At 41.9% G+C, this 19,217-nt stretch overlaps 1 protein-coding gene and 1 long non-coding RNA gene across 8 annotated transcripts in view; both read left to right on the top strand.

Moving 5' to 3' along the window:
• DIP2C (disco interacting protein 2 homolog C) overlaps positions 1–19,217 on the top strand; it is a 474,517-nt gene that overhangs the window by 182,641 nt on the left and 272,659 nt on the right. The window lies entirely within an intron of this gene.
• Positions 11,107–12,782, top strand: LOC120398026. The gene is made up of 2 exons (XR_005594142.1): positions 11,107–11,221; positions 12,565–12,782. It is a non-coding gene; the product is annotated as an uncharacterized LOC120398026 (long non-coding RNA).

The following is a 19,217-nucleotide window of genomic DNA, read 5'->3' as shown; positions in this document are numbered from 1 at the left end:
CAGTTCCTGGATCCATTGTCATTTTTTTTGTCAATAGATCTAAAGTAGAATAAACGTGAAATGAATTAATCAATCCAGGGGACCAGCAGCATGGAAAGATAAAAACATATTTTTAGCGAGAAGCTCTATTGAACCTATTATTAGATTAACAAAAAATATTTTTCTTGTTTTATGTGGCATTTTCCAGTCGCATCAAACGAGTGTGTGGCTTTTTGTGTGTACGTAATATAAAACAATTAGGTCCCAGTGGAATTCCTGAGAGCTGCGTGGATGCTATGCTGACTGTTCTTTGTTGAAAAAACTATGTAGTTATCAGATGTGCCCCCATAATGACTGAAACCACAATTCTGTAGAGGAATACAGTTAGCAGAAAGCTGCTGTAATATACATAATCTGTTCTGCTGCAGCTGGAGCAACTTTTCAGTGCTAAATAGGACACTGGTGCCAGTACTTGGCCTGTATTTATAGATGCAGTCAGTAACAGTAGGTTAACAGCTATGAACAGATAGAAATGGTTTAATGGAAGGTCAACTTCCCCATATAGTCTGTATCTACCTAGTGTCATCTGTTTTCTTTCCTTTTTAAACTTCCTTTTACTTCACTAGTTTATAACGTTTCCATAGAATTCGTTTAATTTTACCTATCTAGCTATATATTTGTGATGATTTTTAAGGTCAGTGCCAGCCCTGTAATTTTACCACTATCACTTCGGGGGAAGGCAATTAGCTGTCAATAGGGAATGCCGATACAGCAAGTAGAGAAGCTGGCAGAAATTCTAAAGGCCTGATAATGATAGTGATAAATACTCACTACTGGGTTTAGTACTTACTGCTGTCAGTGGGACACCTCGAGGGGGTAAGTGCTGTGCTAGTAGTAAGCATTGGCAGAATCTAACCCTTAGGGCCAGCTCCTGCAAACATTTGTGCACATGCTTGCTTGAGTCGTCCTATAGTAGCATATGCATGTTCGCAGGACTGGGGTACTATTACATAGATGTAACCCCTCTGCTAGGCTGAAATGATAGCAGCAAGGGCCAGGTTCAATACATAGGGGTCCCTTCCCCACCACGTAATGCAAACCAGCTCGAGCCCCCACCCAGTGACCTGGGAAAATCTTACACACACCCCTGGGCGCCTCAAGGAGGCAATACTTCCCCTCTCGCAAGCACAGACTCTTGGTGTAGCAGAAAAGGTTTAATCACATAAGATAAATAACAAGCATTAAATTTGGAAAGTACCTCAACTAGAGTTCATAGGTCAAACCGTGAGCAAAGACCCACCCCAGCAAATTGTGCCATGTCCTTCTCTCTGGGCCCTTGAGTCCAGCAACCCCCCAAATCACCCACAGTCCCAAAAGTCCCACAATTCAAAAGTCTCTGTCCCGGGTCAATGCAGCCCCAGAGTTCAAGAGTCTCTTTGCAGAGGTCCCCCTCCCCAGCCTAGGTAGAAAGGGGCACTTTACGTGGTTCGGGGCCAACTGCCCTGCCTCTTTGTGGGGTTCTGCTTCCACTAGTCGTCTCCGCAAACAGCTCAGCTCCGCTTGCTCCATGGGCTGCTCCACTCTGCCAGCTGCTCTGGTCCACCAGCTGTCCTGTGATCTGCTCCAGCCGTCCTCACGAGCTGCTCAGCTCCACTCACCCAGTGGCTGCACAAACTGCTCCACTCCGCTCTGCCAGTATTGCTTCAGGCTCCCCGACTCATTAGCACAGTCCAGCTCTTCAGTGATTTCAGCTCTTAGTGATTCCAGCTCATAGTAGGGGAGCCCCAGTACCAGTGAATTCAGCTCAGTAACCTGCATCTAGATTCTTAAGGGAATCAAAAATTAACTCTGACATTCCACAGTGGAGAGAGGCATAGGTGGAACTGGTGCTTCTGGCTCACACAAGGAGCCTATACCACCAAGTACAGATATCTATCCCCAGCCTATCTCCCTTGACTGGGTTTTGGAACCCATGTCCCTTGTCTAGCAAGTGCTATTTAATTGATAATGAAACCCTCTATCATAAGACAGTTTTGTAGTTCCTCATTTACTTAATCGGGGTGACAACATTTTATTGCTCCTGCCCCAATAACAACGAAATTGGGGCTCCCACAGCTGTGAAAATAACCATCCCAGGCTGCTGTGCGGTATGCTAAGTGGGGGTGGGTGTGCCAATGCAAATAACTGAATTGCTAATGCGAATACTTGAAACTTCTTTCTGCACTCCCCATAATCTACCACCAGAGGTCAGGGTAGAGCTCATCCTGACTCTGCTTACATAGATAAGAATTCTAGATCTGCTTCAGGGGTGGGCAACCTTCGGCATGCAGCCCATCAGAGTAATCCGCTAACGGGTCGTGAGACATTTTGTTTGCATTGACTGTCCGTAGGCACGGGCCCCCGCAGTTGGCTGTGGTTCACCATTCCTTGCCAATGTGAGCTGCAGGAAGCGGCGAACTGCAGCCACCAGAGACTGGGCCTGCGGACGGTCAGCGTAAACAGAATGTCTCATGGCCCGCCAGCGGATTACCCTGATGGGCCGTGTGCCGAAGGTTGCTGACCCCTGATCTGCTTTGACCTGAAAATTATGATGATAATGCTCCTATAAAAACATGGCATGTTTTAGAGAAGTATAGCCCACTATCCTATTTAAAGTAAATATTTATATAGAATTTTTTAATATTTTTTTTAATAATTAGAGATATACCAATGTCCTGGAACTGGAAGGGACCTCAAAAGGTCATTGAGTCCAGCCCCCTGCCTTCACTAGCAGGGCCAAGTACTGATTTTTGCCCTAGATCCCTAAGTGGCCCCCTCAAGGATTGAACTCACAACCGTGGGTTTAGCAGGCCAATGCTCAAACCACTGAGCTCTCCCACCCAATTATATTTATGTAAAATATTATGAGGGGGTTATCACAAGCATACATTCAAGAACAACAAATATAATAAATAATGTGTATAAAGCTACCAATTAAAATTCAAAAAAGGTGAGAAACTCTATATAAAGTTTCTTACATTAACTGCTATTTTGTTTCAAATGCACCATAGAAAGAAAAATATATACATCATTTAATGCAGGGCTTCTCAAACTTCATTGCACTGCAGCCACCTTCTGATAACAAAAATTACTACATGACCTCAAAGGGGGGACGAAGCCTGAGCATACTCTGGGCCGGGGGGTGGGGAGTAGGGGAGGGAGCCTAAGCCTAAGCCTGAGCCCTGCTGAAGTTGAAGCCGGAGCCTCGCTGCTCAGGGATGAAGCCCTTGGGTTTCAGCTCTGGGTGGTGGTGCTTGGGCTTTGGCCTAGAGCCCCTGCAAGTTAACACCAGCATTGGCAATCCCATTAAAACAGGATCACGACCCACTTTGGGATCCCAACCTACAGTTTGAGAACTTGAATGTAATAAAAGTCTATATTTCAGCAAATTTTACAAACATAATTCAAATACTTGCATTTTTACTAGTACCATGGCATGTTACATTATTTACATATTGAGATATTATGGACTGTTTCACAGCAAAGCTTGTTTGAACATTCCAATCTTGGTAAATGGAAAGTTGGAGAATCTGCGTGAACTCAGTACGTCTTGATTTTGTCGTTAGTGGGGCAGGAAAAATTACAAGAGTGCCCCACTCCCCCTAAAATTTTAGAGTAAGGATGTAACTAAATTATTGACTGCACCCTGTTAGGAGAAGTTTTATTAGAGCTGCAACTTCTCTAGCAATGTTGGGTGGGACTTCGAACTTTGGTGCTGTAAGATGTCAAGTTGCAATGCAGATAACTAAAATCAAATTGAAGAAACTATGAAGATTTGAAAGTCCATCTAGCATGTAGGTATATTTTAGTTTCCATTTAAATAATGATCAGAAGTGCCATTTAACAAAATACAGATTACAGCCTTTTCAGGGGGCTTGCAATACATTTAACTGAGGAAAAACTTCTGTTTACAAACTGTTCCTTAATTGTTTTGTTAAATAGACACTATCTAGTTAAGTGTCTGCTAATGTATTTAATCCCCAAAATACTTTCTACTCACCTGAAAATAAGGGAAATTGCATGTGGCATACCTGAAATAGACATTTTCTGATTTTTTTTATATAAAATGTACAGTAATGGCTTAAAAAGAAAAATCAGTCCATGTTTAATTTTTTGAAGCCAAACAAAATACTGTAGAAGATACTGGATACTTTGTGAAATTTACCTTCTTTTAAAGAGACTATATGTTACGTTCTAAAATTAGAGTGTCACTGCATCCCTTTTTTATGTGATCTTTACTTGCTTCATGTGACATAAGTTGACAAGAAGATATCATTTCCTTACTGTACCGAAGGCTTGAAACATTCTGCTCTGCACTTGCTGGGGGCGAATTTCTTTCTTTCTCCTTGGATTATTAATTCTTCAGGGCAAGGATTTTGACTTCACTGGATTCTGCTGTAATAATGACAGTTACTTTATTGCACCCTGAATACATAAATATCTCCCCCCTCCCAGCTTCTTTTTCTCCTCATCAGGTTAAGGGTGGATAAGTGGACACTGTGCCTATGCTGGCCTTGTGCAACCTTAATTCAGCCCCTGTCTCTATATGTATTATCATACAGTCTTTAAGTATATGATCGCATACTATTTTCTCCTGCCTTCTCCCCTGTACCTGCACCATTCATGTGCTTCTGCCCGTGTTCACCTTTCTGTTTCTATCCTATCTCCCTCTTCCACTTACAATCCTATGCCCGGTATCAGAGGGGTAGCCGTGTTAGTCTGGATCTGTAAAAGCAGCAAAGAGTCCTGTGGCACCTTATAGACTAACAGACGTATTGGAGCATGAGCTTTCGTGGGTGAATACACGCATCCGACGAAGTGGGTATTCACCCACGAAAGTTCATGCTCCAATACTTCTGTTAGTCTATAAGGTGCCACAAGACTCTTTAATCCTATGCCCCTTCTTCATCTTCTTCCCCCATTCCTATCCCCCTTCTACATCTTCTTTCCCCTCTACTCCTGCCACTGTTTCTCCCTCCTTCCCAGGCTCCTGACCCTAGTGTTGCCCCCATCCTGTGGCTCTCCCCACCTCCATTCCATTCAGGCTGTTTCCTCCTCCTCCTCCTCCACTGTGCCTGGGCGTCAGCTGGGGTGGGTGGGAGGAAAGTATCGAGAGCATAAAAAGAGACAGTCTCCCTGCTCTCAGTTCCAGTGCTGGGTGCCGTAGTGTCTGTAGATGCTAGAAGGCGCTGCTAGAAGGAGCAATTCCAGGGAAAGTTCTGCTCAGTTATGCTGCCTTGGGTTGGAGTATGCTCTATGGGGATGGAGCATGTGCCCGCTGGTTGGCATGTAGGAGCTACAAGGAAACGGAACAGACAGAATTTCCAGAGAGCTTATCTTCCAAGCTCTAACAAATCTATATTGAGCATATGGAAACTCTGATTATTGTTATTTTGTTTTTAGAAGCTCATAATTTGGCCAAATTTGGAGACATTTTCTTGGGGACATCAAAAGGCACATCCACGATATCAGGCCAGGCCCCCCTCCCCTGCCAAATTTGAAGTCCCTGCTCCAAACCAGCGAGCGCTAGAGCTTCTCCAGAAAACTGTTGTAAGAATTTTTTTGTTGAGCAAAACAAAGCTTTTTCTTAACCTCATTCTTGAAAATGGCCAAACCATTTTAGCTGAACCTTCCCCCAAAAATTAAGGTTGAGGCAGACACTGGACAAGGAATGTTTCACCCTGAATGATTAAAGTTTGGCAAAATGATACAGAAATTAAAAGATTCTGATAAAGGAAAGTGTTAGGCAGCCTTATCTATGAACATCCCTGGCTGTGTGACCTATAATAAAATATATGCTTGTGTGGTAGAAAGATTTTATTGGCATGAACTTGGAGTGGTCACATTAATTGCAAATGGCGAAGCCACGAGTGAATTATTCAGGTCATCTCAAATGAGTACCAGTAAAGCCTTTATACCACTCAACTGCATCAAGTATATTGTGTGTTTCACATATAGAAAAATAATATTAGGAATCCTTTAGAGACAGTATACGCATCTTGTTGCGGTTATTATTCCTGTCCATTTACCTGTAAAGCCAAATTCCTTAGTAACAATGAGTCCAACTGCAGAGGAGCTACAACAACTTGTAAAAATGATCTGAAATAGCTTTTCTGTCTATGTGTGTATATATACACACACACACGCAATCATTAATTAATTAATTTATTATTTTGAGTTCAATATTTCAGGTAATTGCAGATCTAGAAGCAAGTGCTGAGAGTCTCATCTATCCAATGATGTAAAGCTATTTCAGGGTTGCAAAATAATACACCTTAAACCAGTGATGTTTTCTTTGAGGAACAGTCAGTGGCACAGGGGCTAAATGTTGCCCATCCTGAGCCTGGGGCAGGTGTCATTTTTTTGGGAAGCTCCACATTTGGAAGAAGAAAGAGGAAGAATTTCTCTGGCACATTTTTAAAAAACAGTGGTTGTGTGAAGCTGCTTAGGAGGTTGGAATGTGAGACTAAGTGATAGGAAGCTGGCTTAGTGGGCGGAGGTCAGCTGAGGGAGTCAAAGATGCATGATATCACAGAGATCTTGTATTTCGCAAATGATGGTGCAGTTTCTCCTGCTGATGCTACCTGGTGCTTTATATGTGATGCAAACTGTTCATATACGAAAGCTTTCCTTTTTCCTTGATGGTGAGTCACCTTGAAGATAGCTCATTGTTTAATGTGAATGCCTCATTTGTTCAGGTTACATTGGTATGAAAATTGCTGAGCCATGTAATCTATTTCTTTATCAGCAAAAAGAACAAGGAGTACTTGTGGCACCTTAGAGGCTAACAAATTTATTTGGACATAAGCATTCGTGGGCTAAAACCCGCTTCATCAGATGCATGCAGTGGAAAATACAGTAGGAAGATATATATACACAGAAAACATGAAAAAATGGGTGTTGCCATACCCACAGCTATAATGAGACTAATCATTTAAGGTGGGCTATTATCAGCAGGAGAAAAAAAACTTTTGGATTGATAATCAGGATGGCCCATTTCCATCAGTTGACAAGAAGGTGTGAGTAACAGTAGGGGAAAAATTAGCATGGGGAAATAGTTTTTCTTTGTGTAATGACCCATCCACTCCCAGTCTTTATTCAAGCCTAATTTAATGGTGTCCAATTTGCAAATTAATTCCAATTCAGCAGTTTCTCATTCGAGTCTGTTCTTGAAGTTTTTTTGTTGGAGTATTGAGACTTTTAGGTCTGTAATTGAGTAACCATGGAGGTTGAAGTGTTCTCCGACTGATTTTTGAATGTTGTAATTCTTGACGTCTGATTTGTGTCCATTTATTCTTTTGCATAGAGACTGTCCGGTTTGGCCAGTGTACATGGCAGAGGGGCATTGCTGGCACGTGATGGCATATATCACATTGGTAGATGTGCATGTGAACAAGCCTCTGATGGTGTGGCTGATGTGATTATGTCCTATGATGGTGTCCCTTGAATAGATATGTGGACAGAGTTGGCAACGGGCTTTGTTGCAAGAATAGGTTCCTGGATTAGTGTTTTTGTTGTGTGGTATGTGTTTGCTGGTGAGTATCTGCTTCAAGTTGCGGGGCTGTCTGGAAGCGTGGACAGGCCTGTCTCTCAAGATCTGTGAGAGTGAAGGATCATCCTTCAGGATAGGTTGTAGATCCTTGATGATGCACTTGAGAAGTTTGAGTTGGGGGCTGAAGGTGACGGTTAGTGGCGTTCTGTTACTTTCTTTGTTGGGTCAGTCCTCGAGTAGGTGATTTCTAGGTATTCTTCTGGCTCTGTCAATCCGTTTCTTCACTTCATCAGGTGGGTATTGTAGTTTTAAGAACACTTGACAGAGATCTTGTAGGTGTTTGTCTCTGTCTGAGGGATTGGCGCAAATGCAGTTGTATCTTAGAGCTTGGCTGTAGACAATGGATTGTGTGATCTACCCACTAGTCCATCTCCTGGTGTCTTATTCTAACCAGCTTCAACCAGACAGCCGACATTAAAAATAATAGCCAGTTTGCATAGGACTGGAGTCAGTGGGAGCTGCGTGTCCACAGCACCATGAGTCATTTTTTAGGGGCTTAAAGGTGCCTTACAATAGGCACCCCACATTTGAAAATGTTGACAACATTTTTAAATCTCTGTGAGATACACAATGACTGCTTTCAGACTGATTAAAATATTTAAAGTACGTTAATGCCTGAGAGAAGATACTCTCTATGCTTTAGGGTCCTGATCCAAAGTCCATTGTAAATTATTACTTTTATTATTAGCATAACGGCAATGCATGGAGGCCCCAGCCAAGATAGAGCCCCATTGTGCTAGGTGCTGTACAAACACAGAGTATGAGACAGTCTCAGCTCTGAAGAGCAAAGAGACCTGTTGGCTTGAGTGAACTTCGGATCAGACTTTAGCTAGAACATCTGGGATTTTACCTTTGTTTTGTAAGGAGATAATGATATGAATTCCAAACGTATTCCAAAACCCCAAAGTATTCAGCTTGTTAAATCAGCATACAGGTATTGCTGGTAATGATGTATTAAACTAGAACAAGAAAATAATTATTTCTGTTTGGAAGCCCTAGCCCAGCCAGAATCTGCATTCGTCATCAGCCAGCATGCTGCTCCGTTGCTGAGACCACAAAATATAATGATAGCTTGTACATGTTGAAATGGAACAGAGAAATAGCGGGAAAGTTTTGCAGTCTGTTTTGCATTACCTTCCAATTCTTGCTAGAAGCTGTTACTGTCCGTTCCCTTTGTCCCTACCATAAATGTTGTGTTCTAATCCAACCGCAAGATGTTGGACTCGATGCAGGAATCTCTGGGTGAAATCTATGGCCTGTGTTTTACAGCAGGTCAGACTAGGTAATCATAATGGGCCCTTCTGGTATTAAAATCTATGAATCATTCTGAGATGTCTTAATTTAAAATTTAAAAAATAAAGGTAATAACAACTGGTCCTAACAAATGGGTGTCCAGAATCTTATAGTAACAGCTCTCCTCATGTTATGGTGTAAATGACATTCACTGCCTCCCATGTTGTACTTATTCCCAATTCTGTATTTGGGTGAGGTATCAATTATGAGGCCAACCAATGTAACAAAGCCTCTAGTGGATTTCTGCCAACCTCAAAGGTGCTCTAAAATCAACCAATAATTTCTCCAAACATGCAACCAAACAATGTATTCACGTGTTGACCTAGCCATAAAAACAGAAATGCCTTGACACAATACTATATCTACTCATAACACCAACTGGAAGCAACAGAGGAAGAAAAAACCTCACCAAAATAGGACTAATCACATGCAGAGGGAAATTCCTTCCTAGATCCCAAAGGTAAGCAGTTAGAAGATTCCCCTGAGCATACTAGTCAGTAATAATTGTAAAATCTCTGGCACAATTGTACTTCTACCTGTGTTAACATTTCCCCAGAACACTGGTGTTCTTTCCTGAGTTCCTGATCGTACCCCACAACTGTCAAGAGAGAAAGGGCAGGGCAAGTTGTCTGAGGTGCTGAGCAGGGAGCGGGTATGCACTCTGGCTCCTAGTTGTGGTCCTAAATCATTTTCTGTAAAGCAAGAGGAGGAGATCAGCTGATCAAAGTATTGGAGGGTTACCGATGTGTCAGTCACAAAAGTTCCCTTTTTATTTGCCTGCTAGAGCCAATCAACAACTTAGTTTGAGAGAGAAACTTGTCCATCTCACCCTACCTCTTGGGACCCACCCATTCAAATGGAGACCTATATTCTTGGAATTTCTCCTCAAACTTTATAGTGATTCACCTGTGTTCTTCAAGTGCCTTCCGTGCTGCACCACAAAGATCTGATTTAATAAGTAGCCATAATTTCAAGCAGGTTACGCAGACAGTTCAAAGTGTGTGTGTGTGTGTGTAACTAATCCAATCCTCCACCAAAATAGCTATTTTCAATTCTAGTGCCCGAATTAACTTTCAGCAGGATTTGACCTTTGTTCTTTGATTGTGGTACAAAAGAATATGTAGATGCCAAATGAAGAGGCTGAAGTAATGATTATATGCAAAGATGCTGCTAAGCATGTAATTAAAAACTGGCCTGAGAGACACCCCCAAATTTTACATTCTAATTTTATTTTATGCTGCCATTTAGGGGAGGGATAAATTCACCTCTCCCACATACTCTCTTTGCACCTGTTTTACAGTTTAATGGGCAGACGTGGGATCCATCCTTTGTAGTAAGTCTGTTCTTTATTGTTCAGATAATATTATGCAGCATTTGTTAACCTAAATTCTGACCCCTCAGATACTCAAGTCTAGACTAATTGGCTTCAGCTCTTAGTATTTAAATTAGCCGGCTGTAGTGTCAGTGAAAATTGAGCACCAAACATTTGGTAGGAAATTCTTGTCTTCTGCTTTCTCTGTCTCAGGGTGATAAAATTGCAGCAAAATGTGCTTCAGCTCATCAAGGTTTGAGGAAGGTAAATTATTTTTTCTGGCCGTTTTAGCTTCAGAAGTGAGCTTCATTTCCTGGGCAAAATGATATTCTATATCAATTTTTTTATATGACTGTATTTACACTCAGGGCGCCTTTCAATATTGCCAGCAATCCTGGTATTTTCAGCATTATCCTTGTGTTTTACTGGATAAGCCTTTACTTTCAAGGCATTCATGGATCAAACCCTTACCTTAAAAGTCCACAAAATATCACTTTGCACCATGTGTCACAAAATGCTAATCTTCTGATGAAATGTGGTAGTATTTTCATGTAATTTGGTAATTGCAAACTAACATTGTGCTCTTAGCAAATCTGTATAACCATATTTTCCTGTCACGGCTATCCATGTCTGCCTTTGTGCATCTGCTCTGTTTTTGCTTGTTACACCCATTTACGTCATGTCTTTATTAGTATTGACTTCAGTGGGGCTCCTCACCAGTGTAGAGTCTGCTTGTGTGCATCATATTGCAGGATTGGGGCCTTAACTGGAAGCTCTTCAGGGCAGAAGCTGCCTTTTACTATGTGTTTGAGTAATGTCCAGCAGGGTGGGGCCCCAACTCTGACTGGAGCATGTGGGGTCTACTATAATGTATAATAACAGAATGTTAGGACATTGTGACACAAGAAGGACATGTGACAGCAGAATAGGAAGCTGACCTTCTTATGTGCTTCTCTGTCTGCTAATCTGGACATTGTCCTCTTCCCCTGAAAGAGCTTTCTACAGGAAAGGGCATCTCCTTTCTACAAACATCAGACAGGTAGATGGTAATTACCTCCTGAGACAGAGTTATATTTACTGTGTCACTGATGATGCGGGCCCTGCCAGGGAGGAAGGAGCTCACTCTCAGAGTGGATAGTAAAGCCTTTTTGTCATGCCAAGGGACACTACATATGGAGGCAGCACTGGTTCCATCATGCCATGTATCTGCACACTACGGAGTGAGCTGGCAGTGAGCGTACCAGAAACACTTGTTACTGGGAGGTGTGTAAAGCCTCATCTAGACTGTGGATTTTCCCCGATTACAGCCACTGGTGTAGCTGTCCAGTGCAAACCCTTAATTTAGATTGGCAAAGCTGCTATTTGCTCCAGTAATCCCAGACAGCAGCTTTGCCTGTCTCCATTAGGGTACTGGTTCAGCTACACTGATGGCTGTAATTGGGGCAAATACCCAATATAGTCAAGGCCTAAACTGTTGTTTTTGTGAGGTTTCCCTTCCCCCAAGTGCTTTGGAAGCTTTATCGGTGGTGGTGGTGGTGGGAATGTGGAGAAAACGAGAAATATCGTAGAATCACATAAACTAGGGAAGCAAACACCACAGTGACGGGGGGCCTTGTAAGTACCTAGGTGTCTGTCTACTAAATACCTAACAATCTATTATTAATTATTCGTATGTGCCAATGCCAAGAAGACCCCTCATATGCTAGGTGCTATACAAACAAAATAAAAAGATGGTCTGTGCCCCAAAGAGTGTACATTTGAATGCATCCTTTGCCAGTAGAGGATTGTTCCTAGAGTTTTATTCTACAGCTTAGGCGATCACATTTCATTAACGCTGCTGGCAGTTAATATAAGTGGGAACAGCTGTAGTCCATCAGTGCTGTATCTGAAATGTCTAGCAAAAGGGTACTTTAACGTTCCATATTTACTATAGACAGCATGAGATCACTATGCAAACAGTGTCATGTTGGCACTTTACCTCCCAGTTATAACAAGTAGTTTGTCATTTATAATCTTGGTGTGTCCTATCAGTTGGAATAATGAGCTGTGTTTTCATAAAGTGTTGGATTTTTAGGAAACTGCTCTTCAGCAATAGCTGGCTCTGTAACCCTCACTGCTTTTACAGTAAGCACAGAAAGGCTAGAAGAAGTGCAGATACCCACTGGTGCATGGGGAAGGGAAGTGAAAGTGGCATCTCTGCACCTTCCCCTAAGGTGATGGATGCCCCTTCTTTGAAAGAGCATGTGGTTGGGGCTCTGGAGGAAGTGGCCAGCTGCAGGGCAGGCCTTGGTTGGTGTGTATGGAAGATAGACACTGTTATGAGAAGGCAAGGGAGTGTGGGTGTTTCATGCACTGGGTAGCTTTACTTACTATTTTTTATTCCTGGCAGCATCAAACATAATATCAGAGGAGCCAGACGGGCAGATTTTTCTGATGTCTGACGGAAATTATATCAATGCATTTTTCAGACTTCAGTCACCGATTTGTGAGGGTTCCCCCCCTGCACCTTCTACTAACAACCTTCCAAATACAAGTAAATAATTATCAAACTCATTTGTCTCACAAAGCATTTTTTCATGACTATTAAAATCTAACCCATTGGCAGAAGTTGGATTCACTGTTCTTTAATTTCTGCTTTATTTCTTAGGGCCCAATTGTGTATCCCTTATTCATACACCACACCACATCACCTGTCAATGGTACATATATGGCCCCCTTATGGTAGTAGCTGAGCACCTCACAACATCCCTGTGTGTGTGTGTGTGTGTGTTTGGGGGGGGGGAGGAAGTACTGTTACCCCAGTTTCACAGATGGGGAACCGAAGCAGAGAGATGTGAAGTGATTTGCCTAAATTTACACAGGAAGTCTGTGTCAGAGCAGGGACTTGAACACAAAGTCCTTGGCTTGGTTCCAAACCACTTGACCATCCTTCCTTACCACCTTCACTGGATTACCCATGAGACGAACTTCTCCTCACCATGTGTAAGAATTACACAGGTGATCAGTAGGGCTCAATCCTGCTCCTGCTGAAGTCAATGGGTGCTTTGCCATCCACTTCAGTGGTCTGAGGATTGGGTCCTCATTAGTTCATGGTTGTTAATTAGATGTATGCACTATGTTTTTCAACGTAGCTCAGGCATATGAACATAATTTACTAAAACACATATATTCAGATAAGTATATTTGGTCACCTAAATCACATGTTATTTCCGTCTCCTGATAGGATGATCTGCTGATTTCGCCTGAAGTGTATTTTGCTTCATCATTAAACAAACCTCAGCCATCAGCCTGAATTTTGCTTTACATGAACATGGAGTGAACAATACTTTGCTTACATGAGTGTTCACGAAAAGTGAATACAAATGGGGTAGAACTTACGCAAAGCAAAATTCTGTTTACAAGTACCCCTAAATGTTTGCAGACAATTTTATTCTTCAATACTCATCTGGCCTGAATAGGCAATAGGATAACAGGAAAAATCAAGGTTTTTTTCTGAAATGCACATGGAACATTCCTTCCTGGTGCCTTTCTGTAGATTGGGTTATCAGTGGCTGATACAGTACCGGTTTATTATGGTCTCATATGAGTTCTGACATGGATCAGCTGGATTTATTTCACTGTTACCGTATGTCTGAAAGGGAAAGTGCATATTCTAATAATTGCATTACATTATAAAGAAAATATTAGGAAACTAAAATCTTAAAAGTATAGTTATAGTTAAATAAGCAATAGTGTAAAAATAGAAGCGTGGTGATGTGTGCTCAAAACAGGCACACATTTCAGCTTGTGGAAATTGGGTACAGTAAAGTTTTATTGAAAATCAGGTGCAGAATTATTAAAGTCCCTAATTTTACAGACCAGTTAAGTATGTGATTAAGTTCCACTGAAGTCAATTAAGTGCTTTGCTGAATGTGGATGGACTTAAGCATGCACTTCAAGTTATGAACATGATTAAGTGCCTTGCTGAAGCAACATCTATGTTCTGAACGTGGAATCTTTACTACAGGTATCAGTGCTGATGCTAAAACCAAGAAAGCTCTTGACTTCCTTATCTCAGGTTGAGTTTCCATGTGTGGAAGTCAGGAAAAACAATTTCTTACCTGAAAACTAAACATATCGAAGACCATGAGCCTAGTACTTTGTGATGTCATTTTTACAGCCTCTTTTCAGAGGCTTTAAATAAAAATCCCTCCCCCAGCTCTCCAATAAGCAGGGGGAGTGCACACAGTGCATTGTCCCCAGGGATGGCTCTGTAAGATCGTATGGATAGATTGCATCAGTACATGGCTCCTCCCCACTCTTCGATTGTGCAAAAGGAGCCAGCCCTACACTAATCAAGTGCAGGGACTGTAACTGTCCCTAGCCCTCATGCAGTGTGCATGGTGAGAGAGGCAGAAGGGGTCCACGTGCCAGTCCTCACACATGCCATCCACACTGGGGTCAGTGACAATCTGCCCTTCACATGTATATTTAATATGTTTGTGAATGTTATGGTTCACCTCCCTTAATGAACTTACAACCAGTAAAACGGGAAGTCTCCCCTCCTTTGCTTTTTACAGCTAGTCAGATGTACTTCTTGTATTGCAGTGCTGTCTTTACAACTTCCAGCAAGCTGTTCTTTCATATTTTCATTTGTGCAGATGGTGTTCTGCTACAGTGGGGGCATTAATCAGAGGGCGCAGATAGTAGCTGCAAACCTCTTACTTCCCAACAATTCATCCCATTAAAATAGTGGATGGCTCAAAACAATAAGTATTAATTAATACCCAGTGTATTTTGCTCATGCATTATATTGTTCCCTATATATCATTATTATGAGTAAAACTGAACTGTTCTAGTCTTGAGTAAGGTGCAGTGAAAGTGTATTCACCTTTTTCCTGGGGTGAATACCAGTTAAAGCAAAAGAAAGAGGGAAAAGTGGTACTGTGAAGAGCTGTATTATAAGCTTTGTTTGACTGTTTGATTCTGAGATGCCCACGCTCACACTGTAACATATGTACACATGAATTTGCCAGAGTTTTTCACCTTTAGTTCAACTCTAGCCGAAGTTGTCTTCATTATGCAAGCAAAATAGATTCCATATGAAACTTAAATATTCTCTGATCTACGTGTTTACATCCTTTTCAGCATTTTACAAGTATAAGAGTTAAAATGTGTCTTATGGGTTAAACAGTTTTTTTGTTTTGTTTTGTTTTTGGCAAAAGGAAGCTGATGAGCATTTGGATAGGACACATTCAAATAAGACAAAAGGACAGGAAGTATGGCAAGAGATCACCCTGGCTTAACCAAAGTGGAAAAAAGTGGAAACTAGGTCAAATTACAAAGGATGAAGAATATAAGCAATTAACACAAGTATGTAGGGACATATTTAGAAAGTCCAAGGCATACAATGAGATTAAACTAGCTAGAGACATAGAGGGTAACAGGAAAACATTCTACAAATACATTAGAAGCAAGAGGAAGGCCAAGGACAGGGTAGTCTATTACCCAATGTGGGGGGAAAACAATAACAGAAAACGTAGAAATGGCAGAAGTGCTAAATGACTTTTTTGTTTTGGTTTTCACTGAAAAGTTTAGTAGCAATTGGACGTCTAACATAGTGAATAACAGTGAAGATGAAGTAGGATCAGAGGCTATCATAGGGAAAGAACAAGTTAAAAATGACTTAGACAAGTTAGATATCTTCAAGTCACCAGGTCCCATTGAAACACATCCTAGAACGGTGATTCTCAACCAGGGGTCTGGGGCCCCCTGGTGGGGGGGGAGGGGGCGCGAGCAGGTTTCAGGGGGTCCACCAAGCATGGCTGGCATTAGATTGCTAGGGCCCAGGGCAGAAAGCTGAAGTCCTGCCAGCCGGGACTGCAGCCTGGGGCCCCAAGCCCTGCCACCTGCGACTGAAGCCAAAACCTCAGCAACTTACCTTCGTGTTGCCCCCTATGCTGTGGGGCTCTGGGCAATTTCCCTCCTTGATACCCTGTCACACCAGCCCTGGCTTTTATATGCAGAAAACAGTTGTGGTGGCATAGCTGGGCCATGGAATTTTTATAGCATGTTGGGGGAGCCTAAGAAAGAAAAAAGGTTGAGAAGCCCTGTCCTAGAATACTCAGAGAACAGACTGAGGAGATACCTGAGCCATTAGCGATTGATCTTTGAAGAGTGGTGGAAACTGGGAGAGATTCCAGTTCAAATAGAGTGAGAATCTATAAAAAGGGAAATAAGGACAACCCGGGGAATTACAGACCAGTCAGCTTAACTTCAGTACCCGGAAAGATAATGGAGCAAATAATTAAGCAATCAGTTTGCAAACATCTAAAAGATAATAAGGTGATAAGTAACAGTCAACATGGATTTGTCAAGAACAAATTGTGTGAAAACAATCTAATAACTTTCTTTGACAGGGTAATGAGCCTTGTGGGTGGGAGCAAATGGTAGATGTGTATATCTTGACTTTAGTAAGACTTTTGATATTGTCTCACATGACCTTTTCATAAACAAACTAGGGAAAGAGAGCCAGTCCTCGGACTTACGACACAATTTGTTCCTGAAAATCGCATCCTAAGTCAAAAACATCGTAACTCAAATTAACCATAGGAACAATGCCGGATTGAGTGTCATAAAGTCGAAACACAATGACAATTTATAAGTGCCATTCACCGTAACTTGAACATGGTAAAGTTGAGGACTGCCTGTACAGTATAGTAGCTAGATGGAGCTACTGTAAGGTGGGTGCATAACTATTTGGAAAACTGCTCCCAGAGAGTACAGTCAAGCTGGAAGGGCATCTTAAGTTGGGTCCCACAGGGATCATTTCTGGGTCCAGTTCTGTTCAGTATCTTCATCAATGATTTAGATAATGGCATAGAGAGTACATTTATAAAGTTTGTGAACAATACCAAGCTGGAAAGATTGCAAGTGCTTTGGAGGATAGGATTAAAATTCAGAATGGTCTGGACAGCCTGGAGAAATGGTCTGAAGTAAATAGGATGAAATTCAATAAGGACAAATGCAAAGCACTCCACTTAGGAAGGGACAATCAATTGCACACATACAAAATGGGAAATGACTGCCTAGGAAGGAGTACTGCAGAAAGGGATATGAGGGTCATAGTGGACCACAATATTATGCTCATTCTGGGCTGTATTAGCAGGAGCGTTGTAAACAAGACACGAGAAATCAGTCTTCCGCTCTACTCCACACTGAGTAGGCCTCAGCTAGAGTATTATGTCCAGTTCTGAGCACCACATGTCAGCAAAGATGTGGAAAAATTGGAGAAAGTCCAGAGAAGAGGAACAAAAATGTTTTGAGGGGGAGGGAGGTTTGATGAGCTGTGTGCATGCTTGTTATTTTTGTTGTTTTTGGAACAGAAATAGTTGCAAAAAGTAGTCAGAAGTTAATTCTTTCAGTAATTACGCAAACCTTCCATTCTATAGGGAATTATGAAACATGATTTCCCTCTTGATAGTGGATCCCTTTAATTCTGTAACATTTTCTTTTACTTGTCCCCCTCAACTTACATTCTGGAACATATGTGTTTATACTCCTCAGGAGATGCAGCTGTATGCTACTGAATTAAAAACTGGGCAATGTAAATATATGTAAGGGTATTCAAAGTATCCTGCTTCAATAAGATAAGTGTTTTGAAGTAGCATGGCTTCTAACTGCAACACTGAAGAAGTAGCATCCCAGAAACTTGAGGAGACAGAGTTTCCATATTATTGCTGTTCAAAATCAGAGGAATGGGAGGCACAGGAAAGCAGGCAATGTTGTAAGAACATCAAATGTTTAAAGCATAAATAAGTTAAACTACTTAAACTTAAAGATGACGCGGAGCTGTTGCTGACATTACAAGCCCCGTGGGAAAAGCATTTTGTAAAATTAGTTATACAGAAGATATTGCAGATCCATGTAGGACACTTACGCACTTACTGTGATGTATATGACATACACGGGAAGTGGTGTAAAATGGTTATATTTTGCAGACAAGCCATTATGGAACTTATGAGTCAGGGTGAACATAAATAGTTTTGTCAAGGAGAGCCTCCAGACTTGGATTCACACAAGCATCAAACCCATTATACTATCCAACACATCAGGTTGTGTCAGGCAAATGTTATTAATGCCTGTTTCCTGGAGTTTATAGTCAGCTGTAAAAACTGACTTGAGGCTAAAGATTGGCATCCAGTGCCTTTACTTGGGAGCAATCAACCCAAAAAAAGAGATTTGAGTGTCATTTTAGACAGTTCAGTGAAGACCTCAGCTCAATATGCGCAACTGTAGTCAAAAAAGCAAACATGAGTATAAGATGCATAAGGAATGGGACGGAGACTGATGAGATAACCGTTTTCAAATATGTTAAGGGCTGTTATAAAGAGGGTGGTAATCAATTGTTCACCTGTCCACTGAAAGAAGGACAAGAAGTAATGGGTTTAAACTGCAGCAAAGGAGATTAAGGTGACATAGTAGGAAAAACTTTCTAATTGTAAGGGTAGTTAAGCTCTCAAATAGGCTTTCAACAAATGTTGTGGAATCCCCATCATTGGAAGTTTTTAAAAACAGGTTGGACAAACAGCTGTGATGGATAGTCTGGGTTTACTTGGCCCTACCATAGTGCAGAGGGCTGCTGGACATGACGACTTCGAGGTCCCTTCCGGCCCTGCGGTGATTCTGTGATCACACTCATATTTTTTTAAGAGAGTGAAATCCCAAGCATTCAACTCTTGTTCTGACCACAGAAAATCTTTCCTCTGATCTAATAAAACCAGTGGTTCCTGGCCAGTGGGAGCTGTGGAGTCGGCTCTCAGGGTGGGGGCAGCACGCAAAGACCCCTGCCGCTGACCGCCCCTACGCCTAGGGACCAGCCACACCGGACGCTTCCAGGAGCCACGTGGAGCCAGGGCAGGTAGGGAGCCTACCGTAGCCCTGCTGCGCTGCCAACTGGACTTTTGGCCCATTAAAATCTCCCGGATTGCTTACAATAGCAGCTGGGAGATTGAGGCCGATTCCATGAGACTCTCAGCCAATCCGGGAGGATTGGCAACCCTA

The sequence above is a fragment of the Mauremys reevesii genome, linkage group 2 (assembly GCF_016161935.1).
Source record: "Mauremys reevesii isolate NIE-2019 linkage group 2, ASM1616193v1, whole genome shotgun sequence".
NCBI lineage: Eukaryota > Metazoa > Chordata > Testudines > Geoemydidae > Mauremys > Mauremys reevesii.
The sequence above is the reverse complement of the archived record's forward strand: the minus strand, read 5'-3'. Positions and strand labels throughout refer to the sequence as shown.